Source organism: Lathyrus oleraceus, unplaced genomic scaffold, assembly GCF_024323335.1.
Source record: "Lathyrus oleraceus cultivar Zhongwan6 unplaced genomic scaffold, CAAS_Psat_ZW6_1.0 chrUn0214, whole genome shotgun sequence".
Taxonomy (NCBI): Eukaryota; Viridiplantae; Streptophyta; class Magnoliopsida; order Fabales; family Fabaceae; genus Lathyrus; species Lathyrus oleraceus.
This window is the reverse complement of record NW_026112605.1, coordinates 56,405-72,814: the sequence shown is the minus strand read 5'-3', so window position 1 is coordinate 72,814 and position 16,410 is coordinate 56,405. Positions and strand designations below refer to the sequence as shown.

General features: G+C 35.3%; 3 non-coding genes and 1 pseudogene across 3 annotated transcripts; 3 read left to right on the top strand and 1 right to left on the bottom strand.

Moving 5' to 3' along the window:
* The first annotated feature begins 10,107 nt into the window (after nucleotides 1-10,107).
* LOC127112978 (U5 spliceosomal RNA) lies at nucleotides 10,108-10,224 on the top strand. Its single transcript, XR_007799139.1, has one exon. It is a non-coding gene; the product is annotated as a U5 spliceosomal RNA (small nuclear RNA).
* A 1,081-nt stretch (nucleotides 10,225-11,305) lies between these two features.
* Nucleotides 11,306-11,466, top strand: LOC127112974 (U1 spliceosomal RNA). The gene has a single exon (XR_007799135.1). It is a non-coding gene; the product is annotated as a U1 spliceosomal RNA (small nuclear RNA).
* A 523-nt stretch (nucleotides 11,467-11,989) lies between these two features.
* LOC127112975 (U5 spliceosomal RNA) lies at nucleotides 11,990-12,109 on the top strand. The gene has a single exon (XR_007799136.1). It is a non-coding gene; the product is annotated as a U5 spliceosomal RNA (small nuclear RNA).
* Nucleotides 12,110-12,760: 651 nt separating this feature from the next.
* On the bottom strand, nucleotides 12,761-14,589 carry LOC127112968 (uncharacterized; annotated as a pseudogene).
* Nucleotides 14,590-16,410: the final 1,821 nt, after the last annotated feature.

The window sequence follows — 16,410 nt, the reverse complement described above, 5'->3', positions numbered from 1 at the left end:
ACAATCATCAAACTTCCAAGCACAAGCTCAAACACACTCCAAATGACATCAGTTTTCAATCAAAAATAAAAAACCTTACAACAAGGTGCTCATGAACACCATATAGTGCTCGTTTGCCCTAAACAACATTAATCAACATAATGCACAAAATGTAAAACTCAGTTTAGAAAATGCCCTAATCAAACACCTGAAGAAAGTGAACGGTAACGATGGAGAAGAGAAATACCTTCAAGGTGACGGTAACGATGGAGAAGATGGACCGGTGCCGATGGAACGGCCGTGGACCGGAACACGGTGAACGTGAACGAAGAAGTGAACAACGACGGTGGACGCAGATAACTCAGTGAACGTGAACGCAACAGCAGAAAAAGGCGACGGCGACGACGACGGTGAGGGAGGGAGAACGAACGGATGACGAGAGTAATCGCAGTAGAGAGTAATCGCAGTAGAGAGAAAACCCAGTTACGTAAACGAAATAGCATATAGAGAGGGAAAATAAAGAGACATGCAGTATATATGTTATAATTTTAATGTTTAATAAAGGACCTTAGAGGGCGCTTGTGTAAAAAAAGCGCCCTCTAAAGGGGGCCTAAGAGGGCGCTTCTAAAAGCGCTCTCTAAGGCTTTCCAAAAGCGCCTTATAAACTGGAAATGTACATGGACTTAGAGAGCGTTTTTTTAAAAGTGCCCTCTAAGGGTACCCTTAGAGGGCGCTTTCATAAACGCGCCCTCTATTGGTGTCCCTCCATTTCCTCATTATTTTTTCGCTTCACTTTAGAGGGCGCTTTGTTACAAAAGCGCCCTCTAAAGTGCGTTGTCTATTCCTCCTTATTTTTCTCTTCACTTTAGAGTGCGCTTCTTTAAGAAAGCGCCCTCTAAGGTGCGCTGTCTATTCCAGTTTTTGGCGTAGTGACAATTATATGCTCAAGTGAGCAAAAGGCAAATGACATTAACATAAACATGTGCTCCAATGAGCAAAGGAAAAAGCAAATGAATAATATGTACAAGAATAATAAATTGCATAAATGTAAAGTGCAAAAAGTAAATGTTAATGGTTAGTGGTTAGTAGTTAGTGTGCCATAAGGCAAATTTAGCGCTATCTTAAGCAATCGTAATTGGACTTATGTAGAAGTCACAACTATCTGAGGCCGGTCAATAATAATGTAGGCAACAACACAAGTTAGAAGTCTTGATTAGTGAACCAAGTTCCAACAACTTGCCATGCCAAAAGAAAAAGAGAATTGATCTTGTATTGGTTTAAGCCTTTTGTATGATTTAGCAAGCAACCTATCCTTAATACAAAGCCATTCACTAGATCATTTGATCAAGATGAATTAGATTTGGATTGAGGAAGATCAAACCTTCTTAATCAATACTAACTTATCAACCTTTAACTCATTGATCAAAAGGAAAAAGAAGAAGAAGAAGAAGATGAATAATGGAAATGGAAATGAAAAGAATAAAGTGCATTAGATGAAATAGAATGTATCAATCAACAAGTGTTGACCAATGACATTGAGGATCATGGTCAAACAATCAAAAACAGAAGTGAGATGAAGATTGGAAGTCAAGAAATGAACAAAATATTTTTAGGCATTTTTAATATTCAAAAAATAAACTTGAATTAAAATATTAAAGAAATGTCAAACTTCAAAATCACTTCATATCAACTTTGAAAAGTCCAAGTGATTTATCCTAAGTTCAACAAGGTCAAACAAAATTTGACGAAAAATTTCAGCATTTTTAAAAGTCAGAAACTATTTTTAATCAATTAAAAATGAATAAAAATAACCTAATTGAACTAAAATCTCAAATAAATCTCAAATCAATTAAAAAATTGATGAGAATATTTTTCATAGATCCATCATCATTCAAATAGGTTAGGAAAATATTTTTGTATTTTTTGAATATCAACAACTAATTAAAATGAATTAAAAATAAACAGAAAAGAGAAAATTCACAAAAAATATCAAATGACAAAATAAAAAATATTAAAAATCATTTTTAGAAACTAGAATTTAAATGAAGAATAATACAATTGGTCCCATATTTTTTGGATTTTAAAAAATGAAGAAGTTATGAATTTTTGAAAATAAAGGAAATAAAAGAAATAAAATCAGAAATTAGAAAAAGAGAAAAAACCAGGAGCGTCTGATCAAGCCTCATTAATTGACGTGGTTGATCAGACGGATGTGAGATGCGCGCTTACCATGTACATAAGTCAAGCGCGAAGCATCATGGATTAAATGAAGTCAAACATAACAAGGGCCAGGATTAGATCGTGGTCAATGGATCCAAGGGGCTATGAAGCCATCCACGTGTGGACGGTGGTGGAAACCACGTCTTCTCCGGTGAGAAGCCAGAATCCGGCCACCAGTTGCAGGTTTTCAAACCTCAATCAAACTGCACGATTCTTATACCAAAATGAAGCTAGGGTGATGTACATCACCCCTGTAACCTTGAATTGTACTCAATCTTTCTATAGAATAAGAAATCTGAGCTGGAAGATTTAGGTACATAAATTGCAGTTCATTAAAACACAAAATCAAATATTTTAGTTTTTTTTTCTTTTCAAAATTTTGTGCATTTAAATTGTTTTATTTTTTATATTTTTATTGTTCTTCTCTTTCTTTTCAAATAATTTTGATAATGACAAAAGAGGAGAAATGCATAGAATATTTAAGAAGAGATTAAAGTATGAAAACTTGAACAAAGCAGTTTCTGCCAAAACAAATTTTGAATTATAAGCTTTAATGTTATTTATATTTTTGAGTAATTTATCTTAATAACTAATTTTAATTAAACAAAGACAATGACTTAAGGAAAGTTACAAACTTTACCCTAATGAACTGTTAGACAAAAGGAAGAGCTTTTAAATCTCAACCTAAGGTCTGCCAAACTTAGGGGGCGCTTACAAACCTCAGACCATGCTGTTAGGAGTTGTTGATTAAAATTATAGGATTAAATTAACATAGATAAAGAGTTAATGGGAGCTTACAAACCTTAAATCTTGTCTTAATGGAATATCAAACTTAGGGGGAGGTTACAAATCTCACCTTAATGGACTGTCTAACTTAGGGGGAACTTACAAACCTCATACTCTAATGTTATAATGTGTTAATTAAATCATCAATCATTATTCTTAAATAAATTTGTTTGTCGTCATCAAAAAAGGGGGAGATTGTTGGAACAAGATTTGTTCATGCCCTTAAAAGGTTTTGATGATAACAAAGTATTTAAAGAACAATGAGATTTACTAATGGTTGTTCAAGTGTGTAGGATCAAAAGATATTAACCTTGATATAAATTAAGTTAATCACTTATAAGAATCATTAAAGAGAAGCAAAGTTATTATGAATCTAAAGGATCATAACCAAGTCTGCATGATCTGAAGTCAAAATATATCAAGGTTTCAAGCTATCAAAAAACTCAGTTCCATAAAGAAGTGATTCAGATTCTGATTGATCAGAATCTGTAAGTTATTCACCAGCATCTAAAGGCTTCAGACTCTGGTCTAGATCCAGCCTCTGATGTGAAGGAGAAGGGCGATCCAAAATGCAGCGGAAATAAAAAATTTCTCCTTTAGTGATCCTTATGAATGGGCATGATCAGTGATAGAATAGTTACCTCTTGTGACAATTGAAACCTTTGATGCAGATCTATGGAGCGATCACGAACGTTGAACGATGCCAACGCCTCTACTCAGTCCACATGAACAAATTCCTTCAATCTCAGTGCTAGCTGTTACGAATGAAGGCTTTAAGTGTGTATGTGTGTGTGTGTGTGTGTGTGTGTGTGTGTGAGTGAGAGAGAGAGAGAGAGAGAGAGAGAGAGAGAGAGAGGAGAGAGAGAGAGAGAACGAAATGCAACCGCAACAAATGCTTCTGCACAAGGGTTCTATTTATAGAACCACTTGTGTGGGCTTCAAGCTAAAAATCCCACTAAGTGTAAGTGGCCCATATTTTATAATATGCCAAAATCACTTAAGCGTGTGGTACCTTACCATATTTCGTATTCTACTTAAGTACACCGTACCTTACGATGTTCTACAATTCACTTAAGTACACCGTACCTTACGATGTTCTATAATTCACTTAAGTACACCGTACCTTACGGTGTTCCTTAGTTACTCTATCTCTCATCAATCCGTCCTTTGTGTGTGACCCTGTAGGTTTTCGCGGCATTGGCAATTATATTAAATCATGTATTTAACATAATAAACAGTGAGCGGTATCTAGCAACACATCATTGCTACCCAAGACACGAAAATGTCATGTGATCTGACAAATCCTTCTGTGATAATACTTATGTGCATAATTACCCTTTTGCCCTTATGTCTATATTGAACACAAGGCATAGACAGTGTCATCCTTGTCCAGTTCAATATTGGCCCATAAACATTTATCTTGTTATGCAAGATGGGCAAATTCCATCTAGGTCACGCATGTCCTTTAGCATGCTTCGTGGAGTACCCATCAACTGTCTTTATGGTTATCCAGTTACGGACAACGTTTGATCAACAATAAAGCACTCGACTCTACATCTAGGGTCCATAGTGGTTTCAGGTCGAAGGGTGGTACACACCATTATCACCATGAGAATAACTTATGACACTTTGCATAACATTCTATATAGTATTCTCATAGCGGGTCAATCCAGTACAAATATTACTCTTAACATTCATACCTATGTTTAAGACTTGATAACTCCTTATCCATGATCCATGAGATGTGATCATCAGTCTATATACATAATAGTCTTAATGCTTCAATGTTATCCCACTTCACAATAAAGCTTGACTACGGATACTTTAAGAATAATGTCCTTATGTTTAATGTGATCTCATGATCAAGTCACACTTGATACATTAAACGGACTAGCTATCCTAGGGAATTTATTAAACAAACATAATAAAGAAAAAAGTCTTTTATTATTAATAAATAATTCGATACAAGTACTAAAATTATTGGCCTCTAGGGCTTACACCAACATCTAAAGGCTTCAGACTCTGGTCTAGATCCAGCCTCTGATGACCACTCAACTTCTGAAAGACTGAAGAGCATATGATCCGTACACCATACCAAAGCAATATTGTATTATTAAAGCCCCATAATTCTGGACAAAGTCTACTAGAGTTTTGTTTTGCGAGGCTTAAGTAATAAAGATATGACATCTTCAGTTTGCTCTACCTGTTGGTAGATATCTAGTACCTTGAAAGGTACTGAGAGTGTTAATACTATTAAATGGACAAAGCTTCATACTAAATGCTAATCTCTAACGACTCTCTTGGCATACTTCTTCAACATGCCTGCTCATTATGTTCAAACTCTCTAATGACTATTTTCCTAATCCTATAAAAGGAAGTTCAAGGATATGAAGAAGATGCTGAAGATGATTGATCAAGTTGATCAACATAGGTTCGTTGACTTTGATTGAAAACTCTAAATATGCTAAAGATTCAAATACCGTGGAAGTCTTTGAATATGTTGTTAATAGAACCATACAACACAAAGATGATATGATACAAGCAAGAACACTTATGTATATACGTTAGCTTGTACAATAGGGTCTTAAGATTTCTTACCGTTGCTAATCTTAGAAATCTTAGAGACATAAGGATCTGTGTTGTACCTATGCCCTAGAGGCCAATACTTTTGGTACTTGTATCGAATTATTTATTAATAATAAAAGGCATTTTCTTTATTATGGTTGATTAATAAAGTCCCTAGAATAGATAGTCCGTTTAATGTATTAAGTGTGACTTAATCATGAGAACACATTAAAATAAGGACACTATTCTTAAAGTATCCGTAGTCGAGCTTTAGTGTGAAGTGGGATAACATTAAAGCATTAAGACTATTATGTTTGTAGACTGATGATCACATCTCGTGGATCATGGATAAAGAGTTATCAAGTCTTAAACATAGGTATGAATATTAGGAGTAATATTTATACCGGATTGACCCGCTATGAGAATACTATATAGAAAGTTATGCAAAGTGTCATAAGTTATTCTCATGGTGATAATAGTGTATACCACTCTTCGACCTGAAACCACTATGGATCCTAGATGTAGAGTTGAGTGCTTTATTACTGATCCAACGTTATCCGTAACTGGATGACCATAAAGACAGTTGATGGGTACTCCACAAAGCATGCTGAGGGACATGAGTGTCCTAGATGGAATTTGCCAATCCTGCGTAACAGGATAAATGTCTATGGGCCCAATATTGAACTGGACAAGGGTGACACGGGGTCTATACCTTGTGTTCAATATAGACATAAGGGCAAAGGGGTAATTATACACATAATTATTATCACAGGAGGTTTTGTCAGATCACATGACATTTTCGTGACTTGGGTAGCAGTGATGTGTTGCTAGATACCGCTCACTGTTTATTATGTTAAATGCATGATTTAATATAATTGCCAACGCCGCGAAAACCTATAGGGTCACACACAAAGGACGGATTGATGAGAAGAAGATAGAATAATTAAGGAACATCGTAAGGTACGGTGTACTTAAGAAGAATACGAAATATGGTAAAGTACCAAATACTTAAGTGATTTTGGCATATTCTGAGATATGGGCCAAAATGCACTTAAGTGGGCTTTTTGGCTTGAAGCCACACAAGTGGTTCTATAAATAGAACCCTTGGGTAGAAGCATTTACACTCCAGACAACACAACTGAAGAGTTGGAATTTCGTATCTCTCTCTCTCTCACTCAAAGCCTTCACTCACAAACAGCTAGCACTGCGATTGAAGGAATCCGTTCGTGTGGACTGAGTAGAGACGTTGTCATCGTTCAACGTTCGTGATCGCCCCGTGGATCTGTATCAAAGGTTGATCATTGTCAGAGATCTGCACCAAAGGTTTGAATCTCCACAAGAGGTAACGATTCTATCACTGATCATGCTCATTCGTAAGGATCATTAAAGGAGAAATTTTTATATTCCGCTGCGCCTTGGATGGCAATTCTCCTTCAGAAGGTACTGAGAGTGTTAATACTATTAAATGGACAAAGCTTCATACTAAATGCTAATCTCTAACGACTCTCTTGGCATACTTCTTCAACATGCCTGCTCATTATGTTCAAACTCTCTAATGACTATTTTCCTAATCCTATAAAAGGAAGTTCAAGGATATGAAGAAGATGCTGAAGATGATTGATCAAGTTGATCAACATAGGTTCGTTGACTTTGATTGAAAACTCTAAATATGCTAAAGATTCAAATACCGTGGAAGTCTTTGAATATGTTGTTAATAGAACCATACAACACAAAGATGATATGATACAAGCAAGAACACTTATGTATATATGTTAGCTTGTACAATAGGGTCTTAAGATTTCTTACCATTGCTAATCTTAGAAATCTTAGAGACATAAGGATCTGTGTTGTACCTATGCACCACTGATAAGAGTATCAAGTGCATCTGTAATTACTATTCTAAACTACTTATTAGAATATGTAAGAAGTCTCTTGTCGAGTGCCTGAGCAAAAAAGTCTCTTTTTGGATAGATTGAGCATTTAAGTATCATGCCGCGGGCAGAGCAAAAGTCTCTTTTTGTATAAATTAAGCATTAAAGTCTCATGCTTGCGTAGAGCAGAAGTCTCTTTCAGGATTTGATTGAGCATGAAGTCTCTTTCCGTGGGATAGTGCAGGAAGTCCTGAACGGGTTGTTCAGGCAATGAAGTTTGTTGCTTGTTGTTTAATTGAGCAAGTTGTAATCTGATTGATTATAGTGAAAATCTCTTGTGCTGCAAGGGGACTGAAACTACTCTCGGTTTGAGAGGAACCAAGATATATTGTGTGTCTCTTTATTTACTTTTGCATTTATATTCCAATGTGCAACAAACTCTAAAGTCAGACTCTTACTTGGATCAGAATCTGAGCTTGACATCTTAGGTTCTGAACAGGTTTGAGAAAAAGAAGTAAATTTTCATATACACAATTCAATCTCCCTTCTTGTGTATACTTTTTTAACCTTAATATATGTCAAAGGTTCCTTATGCCAGTGACATTGATTGTTTAATGTATATTATGGTATATCTAGACCAGATTTGACACAAGTTGTAAGTCAAGTTAATAATTTTATGTCAAAAGTGATCAAGTGTCATTGGGAAACAATCAAGTGGATTTTCAGGTACTTGAAGGGTACAAGGGGTCATGATTTCTTGCTTAACATTGAAAATAACGATCTTTCAGTTGTAGGATATATTGATTCAGACTATGTTTGTGAAAGGGATGATAAAAGGTCTACAGTAGGGTACGTCTTTACTTTATCATGAGGGCTTATTTGTTGGAAATCATTGGTCCAATCCATGTCGACAACTGAATCAGAGTACATGACATCAAGTGAAGTTGCTAAAGAAGCCTTATATCTTACAAAATTGGATAAGAGATTTGGGTGTTGAGCATTGAGGAGTTCGGTTGCATTGTGATAGTCTTTGTGACATTTATTTGGTAAACAATCGGGTTATCATGCTAGGACCAGGCATATTGATGCGGGGTTTCACAAGATTATAGAGTTACTTGCATTTGGACACATATTACTTGAAAATATTCATACTTTAGAGAATGCAACTGATATGTTGATCAAGCCAATCATGAGTGACAAATTCAAGCATTGCTTGAACTTGTTACATATTTCTCAAAGTTAAGTAGGATATGTCCTCGATTGTCAGGATGTGATATTCGTCAATGTGGTGATTGTTGAGTATGACTTATATTAAGACAAAGAGAAACACAATATGTGAAGATTCCAAATGAGTCTTAAGCCCAATTGTTTGTGGTGGGTAGGTGACTAAGGGTGCAGAAGCTGTAGCTCCACGCGATACAGTTTAGGGATATTATTGTAAATTGAGTCGTAGTATTATATATATTGTCTGTAATATTGTAACCCCAATTATTAGACAAAAATCAAAGAAACTATAGTTACTTTATAGTCACATAGGTAGACATAATTAACCAAAGTCCATTAAGAAAATTCATTCATGTTGATTGATTTTTTTATGTTCTAACATATTCATTCATAATAAAATTAGTTTAAAAAATTTTAAAATTTAATATGATTTAAATAAATAAAAATAATTTAAAATTAAATTTGATTAATTTCTTACAAATACATTATGAAGTTTTTATACATAATCAAAATGAAATGGAGTATGTGTGAGTAAATCAAACACTAGCTTCAACATAATGGGCAAAAACGTGTCACAACTGACATTTGTTAAAGTGCATTGTTGCCTTGAACATAGTTAGATACGTGGCAACAAGTACAGAAACTAAAATAAAACACTTTTTTCACCATGAGAGGGAAAAAATGGATAAACGTTTTGTCTTCCTTTTGTTACTGTTTCCATTTCCACTTGCAAAGCTTTGTAAACAATATCATTCATTCCAAGCTTCCATGGATGCTCTCTCTGTGAAGCAAGCAAGGTATGAACAATATCATTCATTCCTATCTCAACTTATTTCATAAATATAGTAATTTGCAAATGATCTTTTGCTTCTGCTGTTGCAAAAAAGGGTTTTGAATCCGTAGGAACTTGGCATGTAAAATTGCTTCTCATCATCATTATCTCATTCTATTAGTATGTATCCAAGAGCAAACACTTGATTAAATCCAAATGATTGATAAAAAAGTTACTACATTCATATGTATCAAATGCCTTTTTAATGTTAATTTTAAGGGATATAGGTTTCTAGTTTTCAATGATATATAAGCACCACCAGGCTAGAATTCAGGTTTGGAAAGTTCCTTTAGTTGTAGTCTCAGAAATATCTCTTTATCTTCTACAGGTTTGTATGCTATAGGCTCTAACCATAGGATTCTTTTGTATGCTATAGGCTCTAACCATAGGATTCTTTTGTATGCTATAGGCTCTAACCATAGGATTCTTTTGTATGCTATAGGCTCTAACCATAGCTTAATACAACTCCTAGGTGAGTTTTTATTCATGTGCATTGAAATTCAATTGTTGCTAGATTGGGAGGGTCAAGTGAGTGGGTATCAGATTTTAAATCCCACATTGTCTATTTCATAAAATTAACTATGCTGCTTACGTATAAACAAAAGGACCTCTGATTACTAACAATTATGGAGCCGTGTGTTGATGACATAGCGAATTATTCTTTCGCCTTTTACTAAAGAATACTGTGTCAGCGTCACAATTAGCGGCATACGCTAGTTTTTGGAAGAGTCCTCTTAATTGAGGGTTCTGCAATTTAGTTTAAGGTTATAATATTTTTTCTACCATCAGCTTCACTAGACAAGAGCAAAACGGAAAGGGATTCTTCTCGTAACACACATTTTTGTAAAATAGATAGTAACTAATAAATTGTTTTGTTGAAGCTTTGCATTTCTGCTATTCTGTCGTGTCTCGAGATCCATAAATTATTTTGTTGAAGCTTTGCAAAAATTTTAAGCTATTCAGCAATGCAAACATAGTCCACTAGCGAGAATCGCGTCTCGAGATCCATAAATTGTTTTGTTGAAGCTTTGCAAAAAAATTCTGCTATTCAGCAATGCAAACATAGTCTCCTTGCGAGAATTGCGTCTCGAGATCCTTGCAAGCTGCCGCAGCTACATATAGATCACATGCTTCATGACTGAATTTCCGATTCTGGTCAGCACAAGATTTGGCAACGGCGCAAGTTTGTCTAAAAACCTAATTTTATTCTTCATCATAATCACGCACTTCATGGAAAGCGACTAGGAATGATATTTCTTACCATCCAGAAGAGCAGTGACAAGAGGGGCTGAAGTACTTTTAGCAAGATGCTTGTAGTATGCAGCTCGTGGAGGCATGGTGAAGAAGAGGTAGCTCAATGCTCTTTTGAGCTCTTATACCATATTAGTGAATGAAACTGAACCAGAGAGAGGCTTCAGATGCTCTTTTGAATCATCTGCTTGTCTCGGACTTGTCATTCATGATTCTATCAACACCATCTTTGTCTCCTAAAGATTTTTCCACTGCATGGTTTCAGATGTAGAAAAAGTGGGGTCAAGCTGGGAAGATGAAGAAAAATGTCACAAAGTTATATTCGGCTACACATGAGGTTGCAAATGTGAGTTGGTGTATGAATTGTTGATCCACTAAACTGATATAGACCGTGTACATACAACTCCAACACTAAATCTTAGGAACAAATATGTCCTGATTTAGATTTAAATGATGATTATCTTTCACAAAAAACGGGATGAATCAATCTCATGTCATCTGAATCCCACACCGGAATTGTTAGAATGAATAGCAAGGAAGATGAGGTATAAATAACAAGTGTGTGACACATTGCAATATACTTACCTGGATGGGGTCAATGGGTGATCATGAAGGCCCATGGCCTAGGCAAGTGACTTCCATTGCACTTAGGAGGGGTGCTTGCCTAAGGTCTACCCAAGTGGTGGAACCTACATCATAATTTGTTGCTGTGGGGGCCTGCGTTCGCGCGGCCCTCTTCAAGTTAAGTTTGTAAAATACTTTTTTAAAAGGGTCACTAGACTTGTATCAATCCTGTTCAAATAAGGAGACATAAATAATTAAGTCTTGCTGTGCTTGACGAGGGTAAGTCTTGCTGTGCTTAACAGGGGTGGGAGTAATATAATGGTTTTGTTTGTAACTTTTGGGTTTACATAATAGAAAAGCTGCTTACAAGTCTTAATCTTTCTAGATTTTGTTGGTGATGTTCCAATGTGTAATCTGATGTTTGGCAGTAGCTCAGTCTGTATACTCTATGTGCTTGCACATTTTGGTGAGGGTGTTGTATATCATCTTTCATTGGTGAGGTTTTTAAAAGATGGAACAAATCAATTAGCTCAATACAGTTCCTCTATTGCAAGGTGAGTTGTTACCTTTTGTTGTTTCATGTGTTATATTTGCATTGAAATTCAGTTGTCACTAGACTGTGATACTTTAGTTATTTAAGATAGGGTCAATTGAGTTGATAACAAACTTAAGGACCTCTGGTTGCCCTTAATTACAGAGCCGTGTGATGATAACATAGTGAACTATTCTTTCGCCTTTTACTAAAGAACCGTGTCAGTGTTACAATTAGCGGCATATGCTAGTTTTTGGAAGAGTAAAGTCCTCTAGATTGAGGGCTTTGCAATTTAGTTCGAATTTATCAATTTCATTGATGATTTTTAAGCTTAGTTTATTTTTAAAATTTTAGAAAACTTTAATACTATGATTGACAAAAATTTAAATTTTATAGGTATAATGCATTATTAGGGTTCCATAAAACTAGTTGGATCATATTTGTGGTGTATTGTCCTTGGAACAAATTAGCTATTTCTCTTTTTCTAGCATTTTGGGCACTTGATGTTATGGTTTTGTGGCATAAAACAAAAACTTGTGATACATTACCCTGATGTCTTTCCATAACAGTATCTTGCTAGCTACTCATATTAGATTGAGGTTTCTCTGGGTGTATCTTGGAATTATCAGAATTAGATGTGTTTTGGAGACTTTCATTCAATGGTTAATATCTTTGTTCTATATAAAAAGGAATGTTGGGTAGGATTTACTCGAGATAACTTATCTGATATGAGTAGAGAGTAATCTGTTTAAAGTGCATAGGTAAAAAAAAACATGAGATGAGTAGAGTGTGATAATTATTTTAAGATTTTCATTGTATTTGATTGAAATGTGTGACTATTGAATTGTATGTATCTACACAAACAAAAATTTCAATCCTCAGCAGATCCTAAAATTTGGATGCTTTTGCTTTGGGAGAAAATAAAGACCCAACAAACTATTGAGTCATGTTCAAAAGACAAACTCTAGTTTTAACCAAACACCTAAATACACTTCCAAACCTTTCTCTAGCCCTTCAGTTGCACTCTCCAATGCTTCAAAACATTCATGTGCAACCTGCATCTTGACAACATCAGAACCTTCGCGTAAAAGGGTCCTTAAGGATGCATCCACACACTGCAGTTCATTTAAATTCTCCTCCTCACATGATGATGTCCTCCTATGCATCAACTTTGCCATTTTCACCATTTGGTTGCCTTTGACTTGGGAGCCAAGAAAGACAAAATGGATTGAAAGATAGACATGTTCATTAGTATAACCTCTCTAAGAACTTATCACAGAAACGACTTCTTGATCTTGGTTCAAAAGTGTGGAAGCTCCAAATTTACTTTCCATTTGTTTTAGAGATGTGATCAACTTTTTGACATTTTTCTTCATCTTCTTTGTGAAGAAGTTATATTCGGCTACACTTGATTCGATGCTTGAATCTCCCTTTCTTCTTCTAAGAGAACAGTGAAGGGCTTCAACATTTTCTTTATGTCTAACATGGTGTCTCTTGTAATACCACAAACATCCAAAATTTTCACCGAACCATCCAACAACTCTTCCACAAAATTCTCACCTTGATGCCGAGAAATGGCCTTTTGTGTCGATGCCATATTGAGAAAATCTTCCAATGAAATATACAAATCTTCCAGCAAAGAAAGGCCAATGGTGATTGAATCAGACGTGGATGTTGATGTGGTTTCCCATGTCTTGATTTTGCTTAGCTCTTGTTCTATTCTAGTGGAGTTAGGATGAGATTGAGAAGGAAAACTATTAGAGCGAACATGGTTTTTATTGCCATATTGCTCTTTAATTTGTTCTTATTTTCTTCAAAGATAATTGTAAAGCTCAATGTTTGTGTGATGTTACCAAGCCTCTCTTTATATAAGACCTACTCGTGAATCATGATATTGTTGATAATTATTAATATCATATAGTAATAAAGAAATAAAATAGGTAGGACTTGTTAATGGAGGTGTAGAGCATGTGGTGCTTGCATGAGTTTTCCTTTGAATATGGTAAGCATGTCACATGTCAACCCAACATTGTGAATTTATTAATGGTATTCTGCAAGATGCTTATATCATTGAAATGTGTTTTAGGTGCACGATGAATATCACTGGCATGTCTTTCAAGTGTTGGTAATCAGAAAACATCATTAGTATTCATCTAGTTTGCCATCTCTGTAGACACATAGCACTCGTAATTGCAATTATAAAAATAGGTGTTTCTTATTGCTTCTTACATGTCATTCATGCACACACAACCAATAATAGAATAAAAATTGTATATAATTTAGTTTGGCTTGATCATATCCAACAAGATCTGGATCTCATCTTTCGATAATCCATTCTTTAACCTATTTAGCTCCTCAACAATGGAACATGCAGGCAAATAGATACCTCTGAACCAAAACAAAAACGCATTCTTTTTAATTAGAAACAAAGTGATTTAAGAAGTTTTATATTTAGCAAGAGTGTTTGGCACAAGTGTGACAAGTTTATAATTTAAAAGGAAAACTCGTGTTCTACCACATGCATGCTCACATGTGATGCATTATATTCTTGAATGAAGCATGATTGCTTGGTATTATATATTGTTAGTGTCAAAGAAGATATTAAGAATGTTAGGAAGTTGATGATATAATGGATGGAGATTTTGTAGTATGCCATTGTTGAATGAAGGTTATGAACTCACTGCTTTAAGTAGTGTGCTTAAAGAAGTTAATTGACAAACATTTCTATCTTGTGAAGAGAACTTGGAGAGTTCAATGAGTTGCATTGTGCGACAGAGGGAAAAAGTAATTTGTCGACTCCATAAGTGGGCTCAGCAACCATCTTGAAGTTGGTTCAAACATTTATTGTACATTCAAAAACGTTTCAACATTCAGCCTGTGTTCGTTGTGGTGATATCGATTCAGCTCTAGGGAATTTCGAAGAGATGAAAGATCAGAGCTTATGGTGTGGATATTGTCACCTATGCTACACTTTTGAAATATACATTTTTCAGTCTCAGTATACAACTACTAATGAAGGTTTTCTTTGATCTTAGGGAGAAGTTTCATTAGGACTAGCATATTCAGTGGTAGAGACTGCAAATTGCATTTTAAATAACAGGGGTATGTGATTTGTTGCTTTTGGGCTTTTTATTTGCAATGCTGACGTTTTAGTTATCTTCTCCAGGCTAGGAAGTCCACGACAATGAAAGGTTTGCAAAACTGAAGAATTTAACACAAGGTTACTCTATTCAAAAGCAAGCCAGTATAACTATATCATACCACACTAACTCTTAACTTTTCACAAAATCTTCAAATAACAGTAAATTAACATCAACCCAATTCTATTTTCTATATTGTCAAATTTTATACAAAAGCATCATAGTAAATTCAATCTAACACCAAGTGAGTTTTCAACTTCATGAAAAAAGGTCAACCACATCTAGAAGAAAAAAGTAGTCACAAATAAAAAAAATAAAATGAAGTAGATCAATAAACATCATCAAACTATATGTATCTAATGAAATGTTGAGAATCCGTTATCAATCAATTAGTATTGATTGATATTCAATTAGTCTGTAAATTATATTATTATCTATTGTGTATCTCTATTTTGCATATAAATATATAGCATGTGTGATCATATTCGACACACAGAGATACAATTACAACATGGTATCAGAGCCTTGATACAGTTTCCACGTGCTTGGTTTGGTCGATTCAGTTCTGCCTTGATACAGTTTGGTATGACTAGATGTGAAGCAAATCACTTTTTTTTCTTCCTCCTTTCCTCCACTGGTCAACACATCTTTCTTGTGGTCTATGTTGATGACATTATTATCATTGGAGACGATACATAGCGTATCCAACGACTCAAAACTCATCTTTTCAAAAACTTTCAGACAAAGATTTGGATCCACTCAGATACTTCTTAGGTATTGAAGTTGTTCAGTCCTCATCAGGCATTGCAATTAATCAACGTAAGTATGCATTAGACATTCTAATTGAAACTGGTATGCTTGACTGTCGTCCGATGGATACTCCTATGGACTCCAACGTCAAGCTTCTTTCGGGTCAGGGGGAGTTGTTGAAAGATCCGGGAAGATATCTGTTGCGCCGCGAAAAATACAGAGTCGGCACTGAATTTTATTTATTCCAAAGGAAAAGGAAAATAGCGATAAAACCCCAAATGAAGAATGATCTCGCAACCAAGAGCGGATTCAGAAGTCGTTTATGCAAGGGGAAGGTATTAGCACCCCCACATCCATGGTACTCCATGGGAACCACTTTGTATCAATGCGTATGGATGTATTATCTATATGTGCTGCTATCGAGAATGAGATGAAAGATAAGGAGGAAGAGAAAATAAGTTTTAAGTTAGTGTGCTCGCCAAAGATTTGGGCCCTTGTGCCTACGTATTCTCATACGGCAATAAGAAATCAGTGCTCCGTAGTTGGCTCACAAATGGAATATTATTTGGTTGTTTTACTGAACAGTATTGACGTTCGCATGCTACTGTTCACTTGTTGTATACTCTACCATGGAAGCGAGAAGTATTGCTTGTTTGCGGTAAAGTGGATGCGGTTGGATCACACTCTAGCAGTTAA